General features: G+C 44.1%; 1 long non-coding RNA gene across 1 annotated transcript in view; it reads left to right on the top strand.

The window, feature by feature from the left end:
* The first annotated feature begins 12,752 nt into the window (after positions 1-12,752).
* The window catches only part of LOC142365230 (uncharacterized), a 55,268-nt gene continuing 45,635 nt past the window's right edge, over positions 12,753-22,385 (top strand). Inside the window, exons 1-2 of the long non-coding RNA XR_012766405.1 lie at positions 12,753-12,871; positions 17,835-17,930. This is a non-coding gene — a long non-coding RNA (uncharacterized LOC142365230). The remainder of the gene's footprint in view (positions 12,872-17,834; positions 17,931-22,385) is intronic.

Below are 22,385 nucleotides of genomic sequence, written 5' to 3'. Positions count from 1 at the left end.
AACTGTGCTGCTAAAACAGCTACCAAGTCCCAGCAAAAATGACAGTTTTCCTCAATCAGTTCCTTTTGTGACCTTGATCTGAACCTTAATCTGTTTTAGCAAAATTCTTTTTATTAGCCATTCATACTTAATCATACTGCTAATTTTCCTGTTTTTAAACTATCAATTTAAGGCTGCTTTATCATATAACTAATCAAGGCTGATGTATGTTATTTTGGCTATGATTTCTAATAATTATTCTTAAGAGTTTTTTAAGTCCGCGTTTTCCATAGACAACTGTCAAAATTGTAGATAGGGACAGAATGGATATTGCACATATGAGTCTGCTTTCTTATGTTTAGTGAAAATAACCATTACAAGAGTTTTGTAGGGAATCTGAGGGTCATCTTCTTTTCTTTCCTTACATCAGCAATTGCCTTTCATTAGTATTATTATTGCGGACAAGCACCATCGAAGGGAAGAAGTGTTTTCAGGATCAGGCTCCATTTGAGATATTTTAAATAAAAAAACAAAACACATACTTGCAGCTGTCTCACAAAGATTGCAAACTGCTGTAGCTAGTGACTAGTGATTTTTCTTTGCCTATGATATTAAAGAACAGATTGTGTTACTATACTTATCTCTACCTTTACAAACAAATACACCAGGAAAATATGTCGAGCAGAAGAAACTACGCTTGTTGTCAAATGCTGAGCTACACTGACTACAGGTTTTTGTACTTTTTGGCAAAAGCTTCAAAACATATTGTGGCTTGTTTAAGCTCCGAATCCTTCACAGTGTAAAGGGAGCCGTTTTGTGTCCGTCGTGCGCGCTCGGCTCTCCAGCGAAGGCGGCAGTTCACTGCTGTTATTTGTCATTTGTACGGCTGCCGCACGGAGACCGCGACCCCTTGTCCCGGGCTTTGTACCCGCCGGAGACCCTGCTTCCCCCACCGAGCCGATGAACGTCACGGCAGGGCTATGAGCTTAAAAGCCTGGCACTTCTGGTTAGGCTGCTGCTGAAGTTTGCGGAGCTGAGCGGGTGGCGGGGGCTCTGTGGGTGTGCAGCAGAGCGGGGGTGGGGGGGTGGGAGACACACACCCCCCCCGTCCCACCCTCCCCCGTTAGAGGTGCCACTGGAGCCGCGCGTGGGGAGAACCTTCCCAGGCATTTCTCAGCCTGAGCTTCTCGCTCTGTGCTCAGTGGGACCTTGTCAAGCAAGGCACTAACGTTTTTTTGGGGAGTGAAGCAGATTTCTTAATTGCAAGGGAACTAAGGCTGGCAGATGGGATTTTTCTACCCTGAAGAGGGAGGAAAGCCAGAAACTCGATGCCTTCCTGTCGGTTTGGGGGTTTCGTACTGGTTTTTTTTTTGTGTGTGGAAGATGCTCAGATGTCTTGGTCGATGCCCTAAGCTGGCAAAAACAAAGACTCTCTGAAACTCGCCTGGGAATTTTAGAAAGCAAGTATTCGCTATTACAGCGCCGGATGCACGTGGGGTATTTCCTCCTTGCATGCACACCGCGTATCGAAGCAGGCATTCCTTTATTCAATTTCTTATCAAGAAGTTTCAGCCCGTGGGGCAGTCCCATGTTGCTGACTGGTTACATCGTTTACGTAGCACTTGGCCAGCATTTTCACACTGCGCGTGTTCACTGAGTAGGGGTCCAGGGGTCTTTCCCCCAGGGGTGTGATTTTTAGTATTATAATGTATTGTAATGAAGGATAGGTTACTTTCAGACAGTACTTTTTGGCCAGAACCAGCCAAAACTAGCCAAGTGCTAACAAGCAGTCTTCTAAGGGTGCTCTTATCTCCTTCAAGGGCAGTTCCCTTGATTTAAAGGCTCTTCTGGGCAGCTTGAAGGCAAAGGTTTCAAACACGTTCCTAAATCTTATCCTAAACAAGCAACAAAGTCCTGCTATTCTAACTATACTAAGGCCTTTATGATAACATGGTAATGGGTTCCTGTGCCAGATGGAAGGCAATGGCTGGAAGAGTAGATGAACAAAGACTCTTCACAATCTTTTTCCCTAATTAAATCTTTTTTTCTGTAAAAGTGCAATGTTTTCCCCACCAGATTGAAGGGATTGCCATGTATGATTGTTTAAATAGCTCCAGGTTAATTGTGTTATATGTATCTGTAGAAAAAATAATGCTATATGCAAAAATGGATGAAATTGCTCAAATAGCCCGTTAATTAACTCAGCCCTATAGTTAGCACGGTTGGCATTAGAGGAAAGAATAATGCCTTTTCAATCTGAAACCTTCCCTCCCTCCCCATCGGTTCTGTCTCTTCTTGTCACTTCCTATTAGCTGATCATGACATCTTATCTTTTTCCTGAAGGGTGGGCCAGAAGATTACTTTGGAGCTCATGTAAGTGACACTCCAAGGATTGGCCGGCAGCGGGTTCAGGGGCCCCGGCCCCCGGAGCCACGGGATGTCATCCCCATGACATGCCTGGAAACTGCAGCTCATCCCTCAACTGTCCGGTTACAGCAGCATCTCCATCGTGTTGCACTTCACGTCTGTCACTGGCATGGGTTCACGCTGCTCACCCAGGAACCCTTCTCTTTTTTGCTGAGGCCCATATTTTTATTTTTAACGCAGAATCCTTCACACCAGTGGGGGTGATGGCTTCTTTTGCATGATGGAATTCTGCCGTAGGAGGGGATGGCTGAGTGTCATACAGCAAATGTACACGCGTGTGCTAAGAGCGGAGCTGTGCGTGAAAGCCTCCGAGGCAGCATTTGAAATGTATATATTTTTCAGTGATCTTGAAAGATTTGGGCCTGATAGCTCTGGACACCAGCTCTGGTCTCTGCGCTCTCTCTTTCGCATCACTCTGTGGGCAGCAGTTTTTGGGAGAGCTCTGCCTGCCTGGAGGTGTGTGGCTGTCCCGGCAGCTTTGTCCCACACTGGCCACCCAGTGCCCAGCGCGCAGGGCGCTGCCGGGGGGGAAGGGGGGACCAGACCAAGCGCTCCCACCAGCTGCAGCCAGACATTGTGGCTCGTGCTGGAGGGACTCGGTGCCGGCACCGTAATTGCAGGCTAGCTAGATTTTTGCTGTGGTATTACAAATTCCCCCAGGGAAAGCCCACAGCTATGACCATTTACATGGTAACATTGTCAGGCATGAGTCATTTTCTGCCCCCTCTCCCTCTCTGTCTCTGGTTCTCCTCTCACACACGCACACACTCACAAACGCAAGCACAAATCAACAAACTGGTAAATAAAATTTGAATGATGCTTTAGTGCATTTTCAGCCCCTTTATTCTGGTTGAGTGTACAGTTTGATGAACTTTTTTTTTTTTCTGCAAAGTGTTTGGGCCCGGTGAGTGTCGATACTGGAATAATGGCTTTTGCATCTTCTGCTTCATATTAGTTTTTTTTACCGGGTTACCTTTAAGAGTGTCTTGACTAAAAAAATAATCAGTAATAATAATCCTTAACAGACAAATCTTGGTCAATATAATAAAACAGAAAACTTGCAAAGTGAGTGACAGGCCACTGTTTAGGAAATTTTTTCATCTAACTCCTTCCTCAATACTCCAACTCTGCTAAGCTTATTGCCACGCTTTTCCTATGCATCTGAATAAATGCAGTGTGTATAGCATCGTTGTATTGGCTACAGTATCACAATTCCCATGTGTAAGTACTTGCAGGTTTGGTGTCCTTGGCCCTGAACTCCTCCGTGAAGCAAATTTCTCGTGGACTCTGAAATGTTCACTTCGGTGCTTTGAAAAAAAATAGCGCACCCACTAAAAGAAAGCTGGGAGAATCGCCACCAACTTGTGGGTGCCTGAATTGAGGTTGCTTCTGAAAGACAAACGTGGCAGATTTGTGTGTGCATCCTGATCGTCCCCAGCAACATCACGCAGGGGATCGATGCTGAGCCACACATGCTGTCTTAAGTGGGAACAGGCTTGATTTCCCCCCTCTTCCGCGCTTTTGTTGCTCTCCCCAGCAGGATGCATGAGATGGGGTTTGTAAAACCCGCACTGTGCTGCTGCCGAACGGGCAGGGGAAAGGGCAGTGCCATACAACACAGTGGGGCTTGTCTCCGGTGATCCTGGAGACCCTCAAAATGGAGGATGCGGGTAGAGTAAAAAGCAGGTAAATTTATATTTCACAGTGGGTGTCTGGAGGAAAATTTTGGATGCAGTGACCAGATCTGTGTGGCCAAATGTGTGCGGAACACACCTCCAGGGAAATGTGACCATGAGTTTGACGGCGAGGCCTCAGGTTTTGCATTTTGTTAGATTTAGGTTTGCAGAGTGAGCAGAGGTTGAATAATTTATGGTGGTGACCACTTAGATGCCATATGCCATGTTTTTTTAAAGCAGTATGGTTTTTTTAATACACAAAAGAGAACAGACACTGGAACTGAACTTTATTCATTTTGTTCAAGAAAAGAATACTTAAAAATGCTTGGAGTAAAGGGAGCCCTTGCTCTGCTCTTTGAATCTGCACTAAACTTGACTAGTCGGTATCATGTTGTTTTTGAAATGAAAAATAAATCCAGAGTGGCTGCACAGTGTCACACAGAAGAAGAAACAAGACTTTTAGATCGGTCTCAGTAAGAGAGCACACTTTAGTGTAGTTGTAAACTTTAGTGAAAATGTATTTCTGTCCATTGTTTAAAAATGCGTGTTTAAATAAATAACCGCTCAATTCCCATCCGATAGTATGCAAATGGTAGTTTTGATGTCGCAAGCAAATTTTTGTAGGTGTGTAGCACTGCTGTTTTTTTCTGGGACATTACATTGGAAATATTCTATTGTGTATTTTATTTTGCCATGAGGAAAATGAAATCCTCACGTACTAGGAGTTCACATGTCCCTTTAAGTCTTAAAATATGTTAATTTTACATGCCAAAGTCTTAAGAAGTGTTTGACTGCCCATGGCTTTTGTGTGCATCTCCAGATGGCAGATGCCATTTTGTGTTTCACATTAATTGAGTAAATTTCCTTGCTCTTTGTACATATTGCAGAGGAAGCCATTCTCTGCTTTCAATAGGACAGAACAGCTCTTTGGCATGGAACCCTTCTGGTCTGGTGGTACTGAAACTGTTTTAAGGTGGAATTCTGAGAACAAGCTTTTGGCAATCGATTTCCTCTGTTTTAGATGAAAGTGAGACATTTAGCAGTTATCTTAGAAATATCTTGAGGGTTTTTCCAGGTGAACTGTGAAACAAACCAGTTAGGATAACCTCAGGGGCTGAAGACACAACAGGATATATATTTTTTCAATATTCATTTAGCTAATGGAAAAAAAAATTCTTTCATCTTGGAGGGCACTGTTTTTCTATTATTTTTTTTTGCCATTTCTGTTTTTTCCCCTCTCACTTTCTAGACATTTTTAAAAAAGTCTCAGGGTCTTTAGAATACTTCGTGTCGTCCAAACGTCAGTGTAGTTGCAGAAATTTGCAGTACTGCTTTTTTGGGCACAAACAGCACAAGAGGCTGTGATGGGGCCACCGCAAGAAACACCTGCGGTGCCATACGATGCTGTCCGGTGCTGGGAAGCACCAGGAGTCCTCTCATGTCTCGTCCAGTGCAGAGCCCATGGGGTCCCTGCTGCGCGGAGCCCCATCCATTACCGCTCACCTGGGCCACCCGCCAACCTACCCCCAGGTACCTCATGCAAGGGCATTTTAAGTTTGAAAGCTGCGGTGCTCAGGATAAAAAGGCATAGCGGTTGTACAGATAAGCATGCCCTAAATCCAAATTAATTTCTATATCGAAGTTATAGTATTTATAAAAGTTAGGTGCTTGTGAGAAGGAGAATTTATGCATAGCAGTGTTTTTGAAGCAGCTTAACATGTTTTGGCACCAAGGTAAAATGAGTCCAGCAATGAGATTTTAAATCACCCTGTTTAATTTTTTCTGTGTGATCACTCTTTCAAACTCGCTGTAGAAGGGAGGCAAAACAAATATCCTGTCTGTTTGAAAAAGAATATAGAAGACAGAAGTTAATGCTCATCAAAGAAACCAAGATTATATGTCATGCTATTAATCAGATTTTTATCATGCTAAGTGGTGCCCAGATATAGTTGAAGTGGGCAGTGTACATAATAACATAATTATGGGTGTTACAGTGACGTAACAGCAGCAGGAGCTCAGCTCCTGACTCCTTTGTTTTCCGTTCACACCCACCATGATCTACTACTATATTTAGTTGTTTTTCACAGTGCTACCTAATACTGTCATCCCAAGTATTTATTTTTGAGTAAAAAAATAAAGATAAGACCGTATTGATTTTCCATGGAAGCCCAAACACTGGAATCTTTTCTTGCAGATGATAATTCAAACTGAGGGGAGGGTGGAGGTTTTCTGTTTTGTTTTGTTTTTTTAGATTATTGTCATCTTTTGTGTGTGAAATGCAATTGAAGTCGCGGCAGAGCAGCAGCTGGTGGGAACCGTCCCAGTTCCACTGCCTTCTGCGGGCTGGGACTGTCTGTGTCGGCCGAGGAGTTGTTCCAGACAGTTTAAGGCAAGCTCATGGAGCGTGAAAGAACTGAGATTATTATATAACTAAGTGGTGTTTGGGGATTTAAATAAAGGAAGTTTTGACTGCTGAATTGCCGCACTTCAACAGTTCTCAGTCTATCATTTTTGGCACAGCTTTTTTGCGTGGGCTTGCAGTTCCAGAGACACCTGAAAAACACCCCTGTGCTTCTCAGGTAGCACTGGCATGGTGTCAGGCAGCAGAGCGCGGACCCTGGGCTGCGTTTGCAGCAGGCAGCATTGCGTTCTGCTTGCACCCCATCATAACCTGACTTCCCATGCCCAGAAGTTAGGCATCGCTGTTCTCCCAAAAGAAAAGATTGCATTGTCAAAATACAGCTTTTGTGGTGAGATATACCTGCTGTGGTGAACTAATTATTGGTATGTGGGGCTGTGGGACACCTGTGGCCGTTTTGCTTTAGCCCACAACAAGAAAAAAAGAGGTTTAATGTCTGATGGAGCACTGATTTTTCCATCGATGTCCTTGTTATCACAGAACTGGCTCCTGAATTAAAGCAAAGGCTTTGTCACACACCACCAAATCAAGTACACTGCAAGTGAAGCTTGCAATGCAAACATCAGAAATGTATTCTGTGTTTAGTGTTATAGGAAAGTGTGATGCTGCTAGAAAGAAAAAAGCGCTCTCAGGAGTCCCGGACTAGATGAAGCCACAAGTCCAAGAGCCCTGGAAGGATGTTGCTTGCCAACTTTACAATAGGTTTGTTCAGCAGGAGTCAGCAGGGTTGCCTATCTGTGTTCCTATAGTCAAAGCTCATTCATTCTGTGAAACATAGGTCAGCTCTGGTGCAACTATTGATATCTGTAGAGCACTTGCCCTACTGCTGTGTTTTAAAAAAAAAAATCAACGCTGTAGTTACAAAGCATTACTGGACTCTTCTGTGTTGTATTTATTGCAACATCACAGCTCCCTCTTTCTTTAGTTGAGTACACATACTATGTCTTACCTGAAGTGCTGTGAACATGTGAACAAAGATGGAGCGGGGTCTGTATATGAAGAGCTACCAAAAATTATTCCTTCCTCCTATGATCTTCTTTGACATATTTTAACAACAGACAAACATGTCTCCTCTCCTCAGTCTCAGCCTCATTCTTTGTATAAATTGAGTGACACTACACTGAGGATCCAGGTAATTCAATTTTTATTTTTATTTTTATTTTTATTTTAAATGACTCCAGAATAAATAAAACACTGGCTGTCCTTGCCTTCTGCTGGACCTCTTGGCCACCTCAGCTCTATGTAGGAAAGTGGTGGCAGTACATCGCCAAGTCACTGTGTACTTGGGTATGTTCTGGAACTGCCCACAACGGTCTGTTGTGGTTTTTGAGGGAGAGATGAACAATGCCATGGGGAACCACCCAGCCTGAGGCTGCCAAGGTACAAGGCGAGAGGATCGCCTATAGCCAGACACGTCGGAGGCAACTACTACATGAAAGAGCAGTAGCAACGACAACTGATCTTTGTCTACTGCCAAGACAAGCACTTCTGCTAGTGAGATCAATGCAGTCTTCCACATCTAATAAGGCTTGTGCTCAGCTTGATGAAAGTGAAGACAATAATTCCTAAAAAGCACGATTTTAATAGCTGTGTTGAAGCAGAACTCCCTTTTCCCTCATCGGGCAGTGCAGAAGGCCTTAGAGCATAAGACAGGAGATTAGGATCTTGGACAGAGGAATTCTCTTCATCACTTTGCATGGCATATGGCAGACCGCTGCCTCAGTTTCCCTGACTTCATAGTGTTGCTTTCTTTCCCCAGAAAGAGTTGTCTGACTGAATTCAGAAGCATGAATGAGGTCCTTGTATGCCACAATGCTTAAAGCCAGAGAAATGCCTATAAATATGTAAATGAGAGTTTTGCTTTATACTGGGAAGGGCTGGAAGTTTCCTCAGGAGCCTTCTCTGACTTCAGGACTGGGTTCAGTAAGTACCCTTGGCAATGCAAAATGGAAGTGCATGAATAAATGCAGCTCCTGCCACTCCCCAAATACCTTTCCCAGCTCTGAATGCAAGACAGATTTTAATCATGGAGCAACAGATGATTGATGGATGATTAATAGCTAATTTGCGAGATTCATTTAACTTCATTTTACTTATACACCGTATGTAGAATTAGTTAAGGCTTGTACAGGAAAGGAAGTGATGAGCCATTGTTCCCATTAAATTGTAATGACAGCCTTCCTCATCACTGTATATTTATTATGTAAGAAAAGGAAATGTCTAGTAAAAATCTGTATAGGTTAATAACACCTTCATAATATAGTCTCTCTTTTCTATTGACTTGAATAGCCCTCCTACTGACTTTTACTGGATTATTAGAGTTAATTACATCAATTGCAATATAATTGATTCTTAAATACTATGTAGGAACCTCGTACAATTATGGAAAAACAAAAGTCATCTAGACATCTCTGATCAGAAAAGATTTGGAATTCCTACACATTTAATTCCTGATAATCACCAGTCAGTTTGGACATTAAGATTGCAGGGTTTCTTGTTTTCTTTCTGTTAGGTTTTGACAGAATTGATAGTTTTACAACATTTAACTCAGTGTGCATGGAAATATAAGATTAAAGAGACGAATGTAATTTGCTAAAATCGTTACTTCATCTCCTAAAAGTGAAATGTATTACCTGCCTGTCTATATTAAAATACAATTTACACTCACACATGCATGCTCAAGAGGGGAAAAAAACCCAGAAATATGTATTTATCATTCGAGGCTGAAGTCCTTTATCCACAGGTGCAGGCGTTCCTACAGATCTCGCTTGCTAAAGTCACCAAGGGCCTTCAATGTGATGACATGAAGCAGAGCTGAACACTGATCTCCAGAGGGTAAAAGATCTATGCATTATTTCACTGAGTAACTTTGACATAAAAACGGTTTCTAAGGGATGGTCCTGTATTCCAGATAAAGATTACAGACCATTCAAAAGAAGGTGCTTTAAGATAAACCCTCTGAGGCATGCTACAACATTATTAAGCAGCAGTTCAACTTTAAAGCCAGTCAGACATAACACTTTTTGTGAGTCTGTTCTTGGTCAGAGTCCCCTGTGGTACCAGTGTAGGAGATGTTAGTCATTTCATTATTTTTTTTTTAGCCTGCTTTGTTATGTTCCTCTGGTGGCCTTGTAGGAGCCAATGCGGAGTTTTGTGAGAGTGAGTTTGCTTTGTGTTTGTGGCTAGATTGTGGAGCTAAAGTCTTCACGAGGTAAATTCAACACTTTTCTTGTTGCTCCATTAAATGTCCCCAAGTCAATTCAGTTAGTGTGGGGACATCAGCTATATGTGAAAGTTATTATTATGCGAAATAATAACTTCTGTTACGGTTATTAGTATTATTGTTAATATTTTTGCTTTACAGCTTAATGCACACACTTAACCACACTGCAGCAGCCAGCTATCAAAGGCTTCCCTGAGGAAAAATTAAGCACTTAGAGCAATAAATTATGAAAAGACTACATCTAAGGGCACCATCCACCTTGTTCTCACACCCGCTTTAAGTGTTAAATAAATCATAACATCCTGTTCATCGTGCCGTCAGTAGGGGTTAAAGAAGTCACTGTAAATGAGCTCCGAATCATAGGATGTAACTGGCTTCCAAGTTTTTTGTTTGCAAGGAGAAACAGCTCCAGGGCTTGTGATGGTTCGGGTCTTTAAGGAAAGCCTTTTTTCCATTCCAACGACTTCCTGTTAATGTGGAAATGAGAGGAAATGACCATTAAGCAGAAGGATGGGACCACCCTTTTCCAGTCGTGTGCCTAATTTGTCAGGTGCAATATTGGCACCTGGAGGCTTGTTTTGGCTCCAATTACATCCTTGCTGGGGAAATATCAGAATACTTGTAACTAACGGCATAGGACTTCAAAGCGTTTTTGTTACAGGGAGAAAGAAGAAAGGATGCCGTCAATAGATAATGCAGAATTGAATAGCTCTGTTTGTTGGTTAAGTGTAAGGGTTATAAACAGCAATAAGTTAAAAAAAGAGGGGAAAAAGTATGTGACATTTCATTCTAAAGCTATCTGTGACCACTAAGCATGTAAGGAGGTACACCCCATATAATTGCCTCTTGGAAATGTACGTGCCTTGAATGTGTTCTTGGGACTTCTGAACCTTCCTGTGAAATACCCCATTGCTAAGCACTTGTCAGCACGCACGTGTCTTTCAGTAGGAGCCATAAGTGTTTTGTGCTAAAACCATTTAAGGCCTTTGAGCTACAGAGATGGCAAAGCTGTTGTAAGGGGCTCTGGATCTTAGATCAAAATCTGGAAACTTAATGTGCCAGAGCCTGCCTGGTGTCTTTACTTCATGGTAAACACCACAGTCAGACTTTCTCCTGTGGGACCTTTCTTGGATTAAGGAACTGCCCAAGATGAGTAAGAGTGCCCATGCTTGGCCAGTACGTGAGTGATGCATCTCTCTGGCTGAATCTGTAGAAAAAATGTATTTAAGGCTCCGGTAATGGAAAGAATGAGACTGAAGTAGAACTTCTTCCCCAGTAGTATTCTGAACTGTGAAGCAACTAGGGATGGTTTGGATTTTTAAAACTGATCAACGTTTTGGACCAAAGTAGCAATTCATGTGCCACTTTTTTCAGTCATGAATTACAATTAATTAGCATTTGGGGATGGGAGGAGTGGAGGCAGTGTAGATAATTATTATTTTGTTCAGGTAAACCATGGTGAATCAAGCCATGAGTGATATATACAGATCTGCAACTGTTCTGAGAGCAAATCCATTCAGATCAGTGAAATGAGATAACAGACTTGGGAAATCCAGCTGCTGTGCAGATGTTGGGTGGAATTTTCCAGGGAAAAGCAGTTATGCCGTTTCTCGTGCCTGATTCTGCAGCCCTTGCTCAGGACGAGATCTCTCTTGCTTGAGGGCAGTTTACTGCACAGCAAGCAAACCCTGTGCTGAGGAAACAGGAGTGGGTCTGGGATTCACTGTCCCCTTTCTTCCAGGTTAGTTCAGTCTGTACCTGGGTTAGATGGAAATCTTGAGGTCAAGCATCCACAGTCTGCTCTTCTGTGTGAGCAGGGAATAGACTGTGTCTCACTTCAGCCGTCCCGGACTTGCAAGCGGTCTCAGTTTGACTGTAGAAGATGGCTGTGTGTTTTGGAGTCACTGTTTATATCTTCACCTGAGCATTGCCAAGTGATCAACCATTTACTTCAAGGGCACTATCTTCTGCAGCCATCAAAGATTTCTTTTTTACGCTTCTCTGACTTACACTGGGCAGTAGACCAGTAGAGGAGACACGAGAGTGACTTGATGGCAGTTCTATCTTGGTGCTCTGGGCACTTCACCATCTTTTTTTGTCCGAGCCAGTGATTCTTGGCCTTCCTCTTCTTGCAAGTGTGATGACTGACCTCCTGTTTAAATCCCACCAAGATAGAATAGAATCATAGAAGAGTTTGGGTTGGAAGGGACCTTGAAAGGTCATCTAGTCCAACCAGGTTGCTCAGAGCCCTGTCCAACCTCACCTTGAATGTTTCCAGGGATGAGGCATCTACCACCTCTCTGGGCAACCCGTGCCAGTGTTACACCATCCTCACCGTAAAAAATTTCTTCCTTTTATCTAGCCTGAATCTACCCTCTTTTAGTTTAAAACCCTTACCCCTTGTCCTGTCGCAACAGGCCCTGCTAAAAAGTCTGTCCCCATCTTTCTTAAAAGCCCTCTTTAACTACTGAAAGGCCGCAATAAGGTCTCCCCAGAACCTTCTCTTCTCCAGGCTGAACAACCCCAACTCTCTCAGCCTGTCCTTATAGGTGAGGTGTTCCAGCCCTCTGATCATTTTGTCTAGCGAAAGAAATCTACTGTGGATATTCATATAGCAGCAGTAGCACATATTGTGTGATGGCTTCAAGGCAAGGGCTCTGCAGCAATTTAGTTTAAACCATTCAACAGACATTTAAACTCGTTCCCAAGGATTTTGCACTGAAGCGGCGGAGGATCGCTCACGTCATGTGTCCTGCTGACTCAGCAGTGAGGGTGGGGGATCTTGAGCTACAGGAAAGCTATGAAAGTGGTTGGAGGCAAGAAAAGAGAAGAGCTTAACAATCTTTTTCTCCCACCTCCAGAGACACACCTCCCACCTTCTGCTGATTGTGGCCTAATTTATGGTAAACTACAAAACTACAAAAAGCCAGAAGAACTCTGAAATAAGTGCAAGAATTGTCCTATATATGCTTATTTCCCTCTAGTAATGTTCCCTATTTTCCATTATCCCAGAGACACCAGGAAGGATTAATGCAGCAAGAGGCCTTATTGACCTCTCTGACTCCACAGATGACCGTTACACTGATAGTTCCTGAACCAGTTTGAGGTACACATATTGCCAGCATACAGTGGCACTGCATGATCTAGGTAAATGACTTGCTTTGTAATTTTTGAGCTTAATTATGTCACTCCCTGCAAACCCATAGGTCATGAATTTTAGGGAATATGTAACTCATCCTCCTTGTGGATGGGTGAAAGAGCCTTGCAGGGAGAATACAGCCTTGCCGTGGTGACATGTTCCACTTTGTGCTCATCTCTGAAAGAGACACACCTCCCTTTGGTGTGTCTCCTTTCCCACTGTGTCAATTATTACACTTTTCTGCATCTCCAAGGAATACAAATAAACAAATGCAATAAACAGGCTTTGGGGGGCGATTCTCGACGGCTACAGCAATTGTCAAGTACTTAGATTCCTCATGTCCGTGAGTACAGCTGGGATCAGCGTGCTCCTGACATGCCATTTGCATGGCCCAGGAACAGTAGCATTCAGCACTTCCCTTTCCTTTGTTTTAGAGAATTGCAGAACAGGTCGTGTGCTGGTGCAAATATAGCCAGTTGCTCTCCACACTGGTATCTTTTGTACCGTATGTATAGCTTTGATAAGCAGCACATGTGTCGGCTTCCCGGCTATACAGTGTTTCCACTCTGATCTCAGGAGTGTAGCTAAATCAATATATCCTTTGTGATGTGCAGATGGAAATAATCTCCAGAAAGATGCATTTCTGAGCTTTGCCCAGTACGTATTTATTTGAGAGGTACAGCTGGTTTGTGGAAAGGTACAATCCAAGACCATAGGGGAGCACACTGCTAACCCTACTCAAACAGCTTTATGCTGCTCCTGTGTCCTCGCCATGACCATCAGCAGACTCCTTTGATGTGGAGGGAATTACCAGAAAGGGTGTCTCTTGCCCCCCCCAGGGGCAGAAAGAGGGGCAGCCTGCCTTTACAGCCCCACGTACCCTGCCGCGGGCTGCCAAACCCTCCGCTGCGCCTTGGGACCTCGCTGTCTGCCCCAGCATCACATTGCCACAGGGTGCTCTTCAGTCCCGCTCCTTGAGCGGGGCTGGCTGCAGACAGGCTGTTTCCCTCCTGGAATGGCCTGGGTAAGGTTTGCCTATGTCCTTCTGTCTGCTACTGCTAGTTTATGGACTTAAATCCAGATTTCAGATCTGTAACCAGGTACAAGTCTAAACGTCCCCATATTCCGTCACACTTGGGGTGACACTGAGATTCACAGAATCACAGAATAGTAGGGGTTGGAAGGGACCCCTGTGAGTCATCTAGTCCAACCCCCCTGCCGAAGCAGGGTCACCTACAGCAGGCTGCACAGGACCTTGTCCAGGCGGGTCTTGAATATCTCCAGAGAAGGAGACTCCACAACCTCCCTGGGCAGCCTGTTCCAGGGCTCCATCACCCTCAGAGGGAAGAAGTTCTTCCTCATGTTTAGATGGAACTTCCTGTGCTTCAGTTTGTGCCCGTTGCCCCTTGTGCTGTCGCTGGGCACCACTGAAAAGAGCTTGGCCCCATCCTCCTGACACCCACCCTTCAGATATTTGTAAGTATATATTAGGTGTCCTCTCAGCCTTCTCTTCTTCAGGCTGAACAAGCCCAGCTCCCTCAGCCTCTCCTCATAGGAGAGATGTTCCAGTCCCCTCACCATCCTCGTAGCCCTCCGCTGGACTCTTTCCAGTAGCTCTTCAGATTCAGGTTTAGCATCCAAAGGTCTCTGACAGCCTCTAAACTTCCCACCTTGTGATAGAAGAAAATAGGATTTTTGACAGTTTTGGCCAACTCAAGTCCCTCTGGATGCTAAATGGGTAACATACATCTAGTAAACTTGCATCAGCGATGTAAAAACACTTTTGTTTCCTCAAAGGCTTGCACTATAAAAAAATGACATGGTGATTTGAATCAGAATATGTGAGGATCTGGCAAATGAGTCACACCTGTGAAAACACAGGTTCCATATCAATACCTGCATCGTTAATAACATGCTACTAATAAAATATTGTGCGGATGAGATTCAACTAACCAAAGAAGAGACAGGCATTTTGTGGTGGGATTCATCTCAGCTGTTAGGATGAGTTGAACGGTGGCCTGTTTTCCCTCCATGGATTGTGCAGCGAAGCTGGGGCAGGGAGTGCTGTATTTGGGGTACATTGTGGCGGCTGCAGGGGAGCAGTCGGGTAGTTTCAGATGCCTTGACCTGTCAGCCCCACTTACGAAAGTCAGGCTGTGAACACCTGAGTTTCGGTTCCTCCCAGAGCAGTTTCACAAGAGACTGCTTTCTTTCCTGGAGCAGTCATTTTGCATAGGGAAACACACATATAATTTTATAGTGCAAACTCTTAATTCCTATACATACTCATATGTCCAAGCAGATATTTCTCTGTGAATAAGAAGTGTTGTGATTTTAGCTTGCAGGCACATACTAGAAGCCAACCTGAAAAGCTCACTTGCCTGCTGAGTTTGGACAAATACTCCTAGAACAGTCTTTTCTCTGTCTTGTCCTGCTCTGATCACTGTCTTCACGTTATTATGGGCTGATTTTAAATTGAGTCACAAATACTTTCAAAGTACAAGAGCCCATTGCTGTATCTGGAGGTCATCCAGGGGCTGCTCCTCCTCCTCCTCCTCCTCGGCAGCGAGGTGAGGTGAGGCAGAGAGGCCCAGAGCCACCATTTCACTCTGCAGGGAGGGTGGTGCAGGCCACCGAGAGCCTTGGGGCCACCATTTTGTGCCACAACCAAGGCCTTTGAGGCCATGCTCTCTGCCGCACGACACGTTGGGTTTGTTGTGTGTGTATCTGCATTAACTTTTATTGTAGGATCCCTCAAATACCCCCCACAGACCTTACAGGGAGTGTCTTTTGTTGTGTGAGGAGGCCCTTGGCCCCTTGAGAGAAGGAGCACACATGGCAGCAGGGGCCCTGGCAGTAGCTCCTGCAACGCCGTGTGCCCTCGGGCAGGACAGTCCCTGCTGCGCAGGGAAACACGCTGTGGTATGGCATGGTTATGTGGGCTTGCCTAAGGATAGGCATCAGTCAGCAGCAGGGCTCTGGCATCCCTTCACAGCTCTGGTGTTTGTAATACGTATTATCAGCGCTGCGATAATGCTCAAAAATGGCTGCTTCTTTCTGAATAAAAGGAAAGTCGCTGCTCGTATCTCAAGCATAAAAGCCTGTCTGGCTGGAAATCAGTGCGGGGTGCTGAAAAACGGGCAGAGCAGCTGAGCCAAGCGCGGCGCTGTGTGTCCCCGGAGAGCAGCGCTTCGGTTCCCCGGAGCAGAGGCTGCGGCTTTGGCACTGGGTGAGATGGAGCTCCCCTTCCCCTCGCCGCCACGAGCAGCAGTGGAAAACCTGACCCGCTCTCCAGTGTGGGACCGCCAAGGATAGCCAAATGCTGCAGAGCCTGGTCCTGGCTGGCCATAGTGATAACCAGCCATATGCCTTGTTTGCAAGCCCTTGCTATTGATTTGTCTGCTCTGCCGCCTCTACCAGTCTGGCACACCAAGCCCTCTTCCTTCACCTGCATTTATTTGGCCTGCCTGAAATTCGTGGTCCTGTCCTCTGCGTATTACCTGTGAGACAGCAGCAGGAGGTTGCAGGAGGTTTCTCAGGAAGTCTTCAGGAGGTTTTAGGATGAGGGCAGTGGAGTGATGCTGTTGCAGGACAGCCCAAGAGGAAAGGCACCTGAGAGAACTTGGGTCTCTAACCCAAGAGGAGAGGGAAACACAGCAAATCCCGTCTGTTTGCATGGTGAAAAGGGACAGCATGAAACGGTAGTATTTTTGCTCTGTTGACAACATGTGAGTCTTTCAAGATGCAGGACCTGCCCTCTGAAAGGTATTCGGTGTCCTTCAAGATGCCACTTCAGTGAGCTCACTCCCCAGGACCATGCCCTTGCTGGAACTGTGTGTCCATGCATGCATGCTCCCTCAGCACAAATCAAAAATCCTTCCTTTTAAAAAATTCACAGAGCCTCACAAAAAACCTATGGGAATATCTGGTATTGCATGCAAATATTTACTGAGTAAAAATGGATACTTTTCCACAGCTCCTAGTCCTAGGCTTCTTCTGCGGAGAAACTGCCAACTGTACATGCATGCTGGTTTGGCACTGGGACAGCACATTCCCTAGAGAGTAGAACGAAACCACAAACTCCTTTCACTTGTGAACCCCTTTCCATGGAGCAGGTGAAAGCATGCTGAACTCACCCTTGTGCCCTAGCCTGGCTGTTTTCTAAATGTCATTTGAAAGTCTTGCACCCTCCTCCCCCCGTCCCCAGTTTTATCCCTCTTTCAGGAAGCAGCCATCAGCAACAAAACCACAATGCGGGGCTTGGCTGGCTGCGTGCATTCAGCAGCTGCTCTGCTCCAAGTTCTGGGCAAGCCACAGCTATCCAGATTCCCACTTGTCCTATGTCTTCTGCCTCAGTTGCAGTACAGCATCTTGAGCTAGAAGGACCACTAATTGACCAGCTTGGACGAGTTGCCAGCACTGCAGTACAGTCAGCCTGCTGTCCCCTGTTGTCTGTGCCTTTCCTGCCTTCGCTACACTTCCAGCTCTTCCTGATCCAAAGCTTGTGACATCTTCCAAGTCCTCCTTGCGTTCAAGACTCTAATTCGGCATGTGGTATGCTGTGCTTTTCCAGCAGGCTGCTTTTTGTCATTATCTCTCCACCCAAGTGAATGTTCAGGATGGGTATGTTCTTTCTTCAATTATTGCAAAGAACTAAAATGTAAGCAATAAACACTAAAGCCAGGTTTTTCGAATCTAAAACATCCAGCAAAATCTTTGTGTCCTTGTAAAATTATTTCTAAAAATTACAAGCCTGGAAATAAAAATACAATTCTCTGTCTTAAAATATGAACCGGTGTTTTCTTACAGGATAAGATATGAATGTGATTTAAGTTTGCTTTAGCTCATTTCTTCACTGTGTTGTGCTGACATGATTGTTCAAAGAAATTGTGCTTTTGGAAGGAAAAGGTTAAAGTTTGCTACTGATATTCATCAGGAGATGGATATTTAATCTTTAATCTCTTGTTCTAGGCCCCTACTTCGGATCAACTCATTATCCCGAATAAACGATGTGTCATTCCCATTATTTATGTTTCACTGCAGCCAAAGTATCTGGACCTCGTTTTGGTAAGCACCATTCATTTCGACCCATTCAGTATTAATCTCCCTGCTAACATCTTTCCTGTCCTATGTGCTGTCCCCTATTTGCTTTTATGTTTTCCGCAGAGTGTTTATAAAAGGATAATCTTTTACAAAGCAGACAGAATTTTTGTGTATAAACTGCTCTGTTTGAATGCCTCATTGATATACCATCTAAACTGAAGTGTTCAGCAAGATTAGTGCATCCACTGAGCCACTGAACTGGGTAAAAATATGGGAACTGCTCCTTTCTTTATAGCGAGAGAGGGTAGCTAATGATGCCATCTTCTTTTAAATAGGATACTTTTAGCAGATGGACTCTGAGAATATGAATACATTCCACAAATAAAAAATAATCAACAAAGGAGGTGGCTTATTGTGACAAATAAAAGGAGAAAACGGCACAAAATGTGTAGATTATGTAAAGACCCCAGGCCACCTTCCTTCTTAGTGAAACTGGTATAAATGTATAGTAATTCAGTCAAAACGATGCAAATTAGTGCTTTTTTTACATCACTGTTGCTCACATCAGGATCTGGTCTCTTTGTATCATAATTGCCGACAACTTCACCTAGGGCAGGGACTTGCAAAGCCTTGAAATGCGAATGATACATTTTTCTCTTTCTCATGCTCATACAAATTTCCAGTGAGAATGTTTTGAGCACAGTCCCCTCCTTTTTACATGAAATCAATAAATAAAGACTGCCTGGCACACAGAACGTACACTTATTTCGGCTGTCTCCTTTGCAGTGTGTATCTGGTGACATCGGGTGCCACTGACACACCCCCCGAGATGCTGACACTTTATGTTAGAAGAACACAGTATGCAAGTGAATCTGTGCCCATATTCCCACATTTAGACGGGAAAAATCCCAAACAGACATGTGGTAGTATTATTTGAATGTCATAGATTCTTAAATACATTTGTCACTTTGTTCACTTGCCAGCTCTTCTTTGAAGATATAAACCACCAAAACACTCCAAATTTTATCCATCATGACTCCGTCAACATGTAGCACTGTTTAGCATGTTATTTTAGTTAAACTGCACTATTGTTGTCCATCTATTATGACATAAACTAGGATTGGTGCCCTTGCATTAAAATGAATGAAAACTGTAAAAAAGAGTTGGGAAAAAGAAAACATTGAGAAAGTCATGCCATTCATTTGACAGTGAAGGAATATGAAGAGAAATATTAGAGAGACAGCAAGCACAGAAAGTATCAGGCACCCCTGGTTCCAGCTCTGAAAGGGATCGCTCACGTGTTTTTGAGGGGCTGCATGCTGGGCATGGTTCAGTACCGCTTTTGGGGACTGTGCGTAGAGAGGGATGAGAGCCCTCTGGACGGCTCCTCTTGTCATTTTTGATTCACCTCCCCCACTGATATGACCCAGACCTGACTTCTAGTAAGAAAACACTGGACATGGCTATTTCTGGACTCTGTCAACACCATTGCAAGGTTAGTGAGAGCAGTTTGAGGGTCGGGGAAGGAAGTAACCCAGCTTGCATGCATTTATTCATAAACAATTCCAGGTACAGCAGTGTGGGGACTGATTTCTGGGCAATTTATTTGCACTTAATTAACCTACTATTCTCACTTACTGCAGGGGTATTTCTCTCTGTCTGACTACATGATGGGACTGGGATGAGCCCACCAGGTGTTAGGTAGACAAATTAGTAGCTCTAGGTCTGTAGTAGAACAAAAGAGACAAAGCGAGATGAGTGAGAAAGGACGAGAGACAGACAGAGGGAGATTCAGCTGGATCTGAGTGGACCTGCTTTCATAGGGATAGGTAAAACAAAGAGTTGAGGAAGTAATATTAAAAACCCCAAGTTCTCATGCACAGAGTGTCCACACAGTTTAACACACATAGGAAAATCAGAATGGGCTAGTAATAAGCATGCAAGTATAAGACCAAATAAACATACACTGAAAAGGAGACATGATGTGATACAATATGATATGATATGATATGATATATGATACAGTGTGCCTCTTTTGCAACAGACATTGGACACAGCTCCAAGGTGTGAAGGTGATCCTTGTTGGAATAGTCTTTGCCATAAGGAAACGATCGTATCCAGCACCAGGATACTCTGGTGGTGTACCTGTATCCTCCTTGCATCTCTCTGACTGCTGGTTAAACACCTCCACTCTGTAAAGCAGGAGAATGAACAACTAGTGTGGGTGGGCTAAGCCCTTTTTTTCCACAGAGTCCCTGTCATGACTACATAAGGAGGTGGGGTGTCCATGTGGGGGCTGCGTGCCACCCTACTTTTTGTAATGTATGATTGTGGATAGCAGGAGACAGAACTGACTGTCACTAATTGAGATTACTGAAAGTCCTCATTGATCCTAATCTGGGAACACACTCACATAAATGCCAAGCAATGCTTTGATTTGGTCCTGACCTGTACTGGCATCTCTGGTGCTACTGCTGTGAGTTGTATTGGCACTCAGGATCAGGTGGTTCCCACATAACTCTTCCCACACATCTAGTCCTAACCATGCAAAGGCATAAGCAATACACGGGGGAAAGGGAAGTAAGAGAGAATGCTACAGTGTCAGTGGGTCATTAAAGAATCAGGCTATCCCCATCTCATCTGAGGCATGAAATCTGTCAGAAGATAGTGTATTTTTAGGAGCTGACTGTAAACACTGAAGCAGTATATCTTGTTGGTATAAGGGCAAGGAGATCGAGGCACTAACACGATTAATACTATGTCTCAACAAAAGGGATTTCCCACATTTATATTGCTCAGAAATAGCTTTCCATAAATTTGATGTGAGTACTTGGCAAACGAAGCAGCCATCAAACACCAATAAAAATATGTTTGTGATACCTGCAATATACACCTAAAGAACCGGAGTACATTAATATTCCAGAAGGACTCTTCAGGTACCCATAAAAATCAGATGTTACAGAGACTCTTTCAAGGCTGAGAGGTTCAAATCTTAACCTGATGTAAAACTTGCATTGTAACATTTATTTCTTACTGTGAAAAATCGGGATTTCACACTAACAGCATGGTTGAAGTGAGTACTGACAGACCAGGTGGCTCCAGCGTGCCTGGGATGCATTTGCTTTGTCAAGCCTGTGTGGGAATCCTTTCCTTGTGGATGGATTTGGATTTTTAGCAGTAAGGGGCCAAGTTCCTTTGGCTCCCAGTACCTGGGGCAGCCTGAGAGGCAGAGGATGTCTCGGGGGGAGAGGGGTGCAGCCTGTCTTTGTATGCATGAGGCAGTGCAAGGTGTTGCCATGGTCCAAGGGAAATCTCGTTAAAGAGTGTTCCTCATAGGACACCATTTTTAGCTCCTCAGGCAGTGTGGCTCCATTTGAGAGTCCAGGGGCTAACGGGAGTGCAACTCCTTTTAAGGATCACCCAGTGGAGAGGCTGCACGAGCTTCTACATCAGGATTGCACTTTTATCCCCTTTTCTCTGCTCCCCTCAAGTCCCTCCTCTATAAATGAAAAGAAATTAAGCTCTTCCAGGGGTCCCACCTGGGATAACCAGCCCTGACCACTTCACTTTAAGAGAATAATTGGGAATGTTTCCTACAGATGCTGTCTGAGCACACAGAAATGCCAGAGTGACAGGCACAGCTTAAATCCCTAGACGGCCAGACAGATAAAGATGGTCTGTCCCAAAATCTGCCTATCCCTTGTATCGCCATGTCAAACTGAAGCAGAAACCTTTCACACGTCATCACTTCTGTTAGCTTAAGTCCAGATCCTTGCACCTTTACTCATGGTTAGTCATGCCTTACTGTGCAAGTAGTGCTGGTGACTTCTCCAGGGCGGCTCCTGGAAGAAGCAGCTATTTAAACCTGCAACTGGAATCTAAGTGTCAAAGCTGCAACAGTTCCTTAGCTATGTTTAAGGCAGAACTACATTGTATTTATAATTAATTTAGGAATCAAATTCAGCAAAAGAATGTTGTACTTTTTACCTAGCTGTCTCTTCCCATTGCTATTAGTACTTTGAGGGCTCAGATAAATAAATATGAAGGCGCTAATAGCTCTTTTTATTGCCCTCACCAAAAAATCCTGTTAGGGCCGGAAGGCAGGTTTTAAATCCAGAACAGACAGTTGTAATTGTGCTGCCTTATGTACATAGCCCAGGCCACTCATTTTGCACCCACCATTTCACTTCATGGTACCATTTCACTTATGGGGACATTTCTGCACATTTGAATACATCTCTACACAAAGTGTTTTGCCAAGTGAGGTTTTTTGGATCTCATTTGGAAAGCCCTCAGAGATCTGGCTCTCAGGTCTCTTCGAAGTTAAGAAAAAATTTCTGATGAAAGCTAAATCAGTTAACACCAAATTGGGTTGATAGGGAGTTCCTTGTCTTCTCAGCTAACGGTATGAAACCAGATAAAGGGGTTGATTTGACAGCTGAATAGGTTTCCAAAGAGGGGTCATTTTCTCCCATGACC

Source organism: Opisthocomus hoazin, chromosome 2, assembly GCF_030867145.1.
Source record: "Opisthocomus hoazin isolate bOpiHoa1 chromosome 2, bOpiHoa1.hap1, whole genome shotgun sequence".
NCBI lineage: Eukaryota > Metazoa > Chordata > Aves > Opisthocomiformes > Opisthocomidae > Opisthocomus > Opisthocomus hoazin.
The sequence above is the reverse complement of the archived record's forward strand: the minus strand, read 5'-3'. Positions and strand labels throughout refer to the sequence as shown.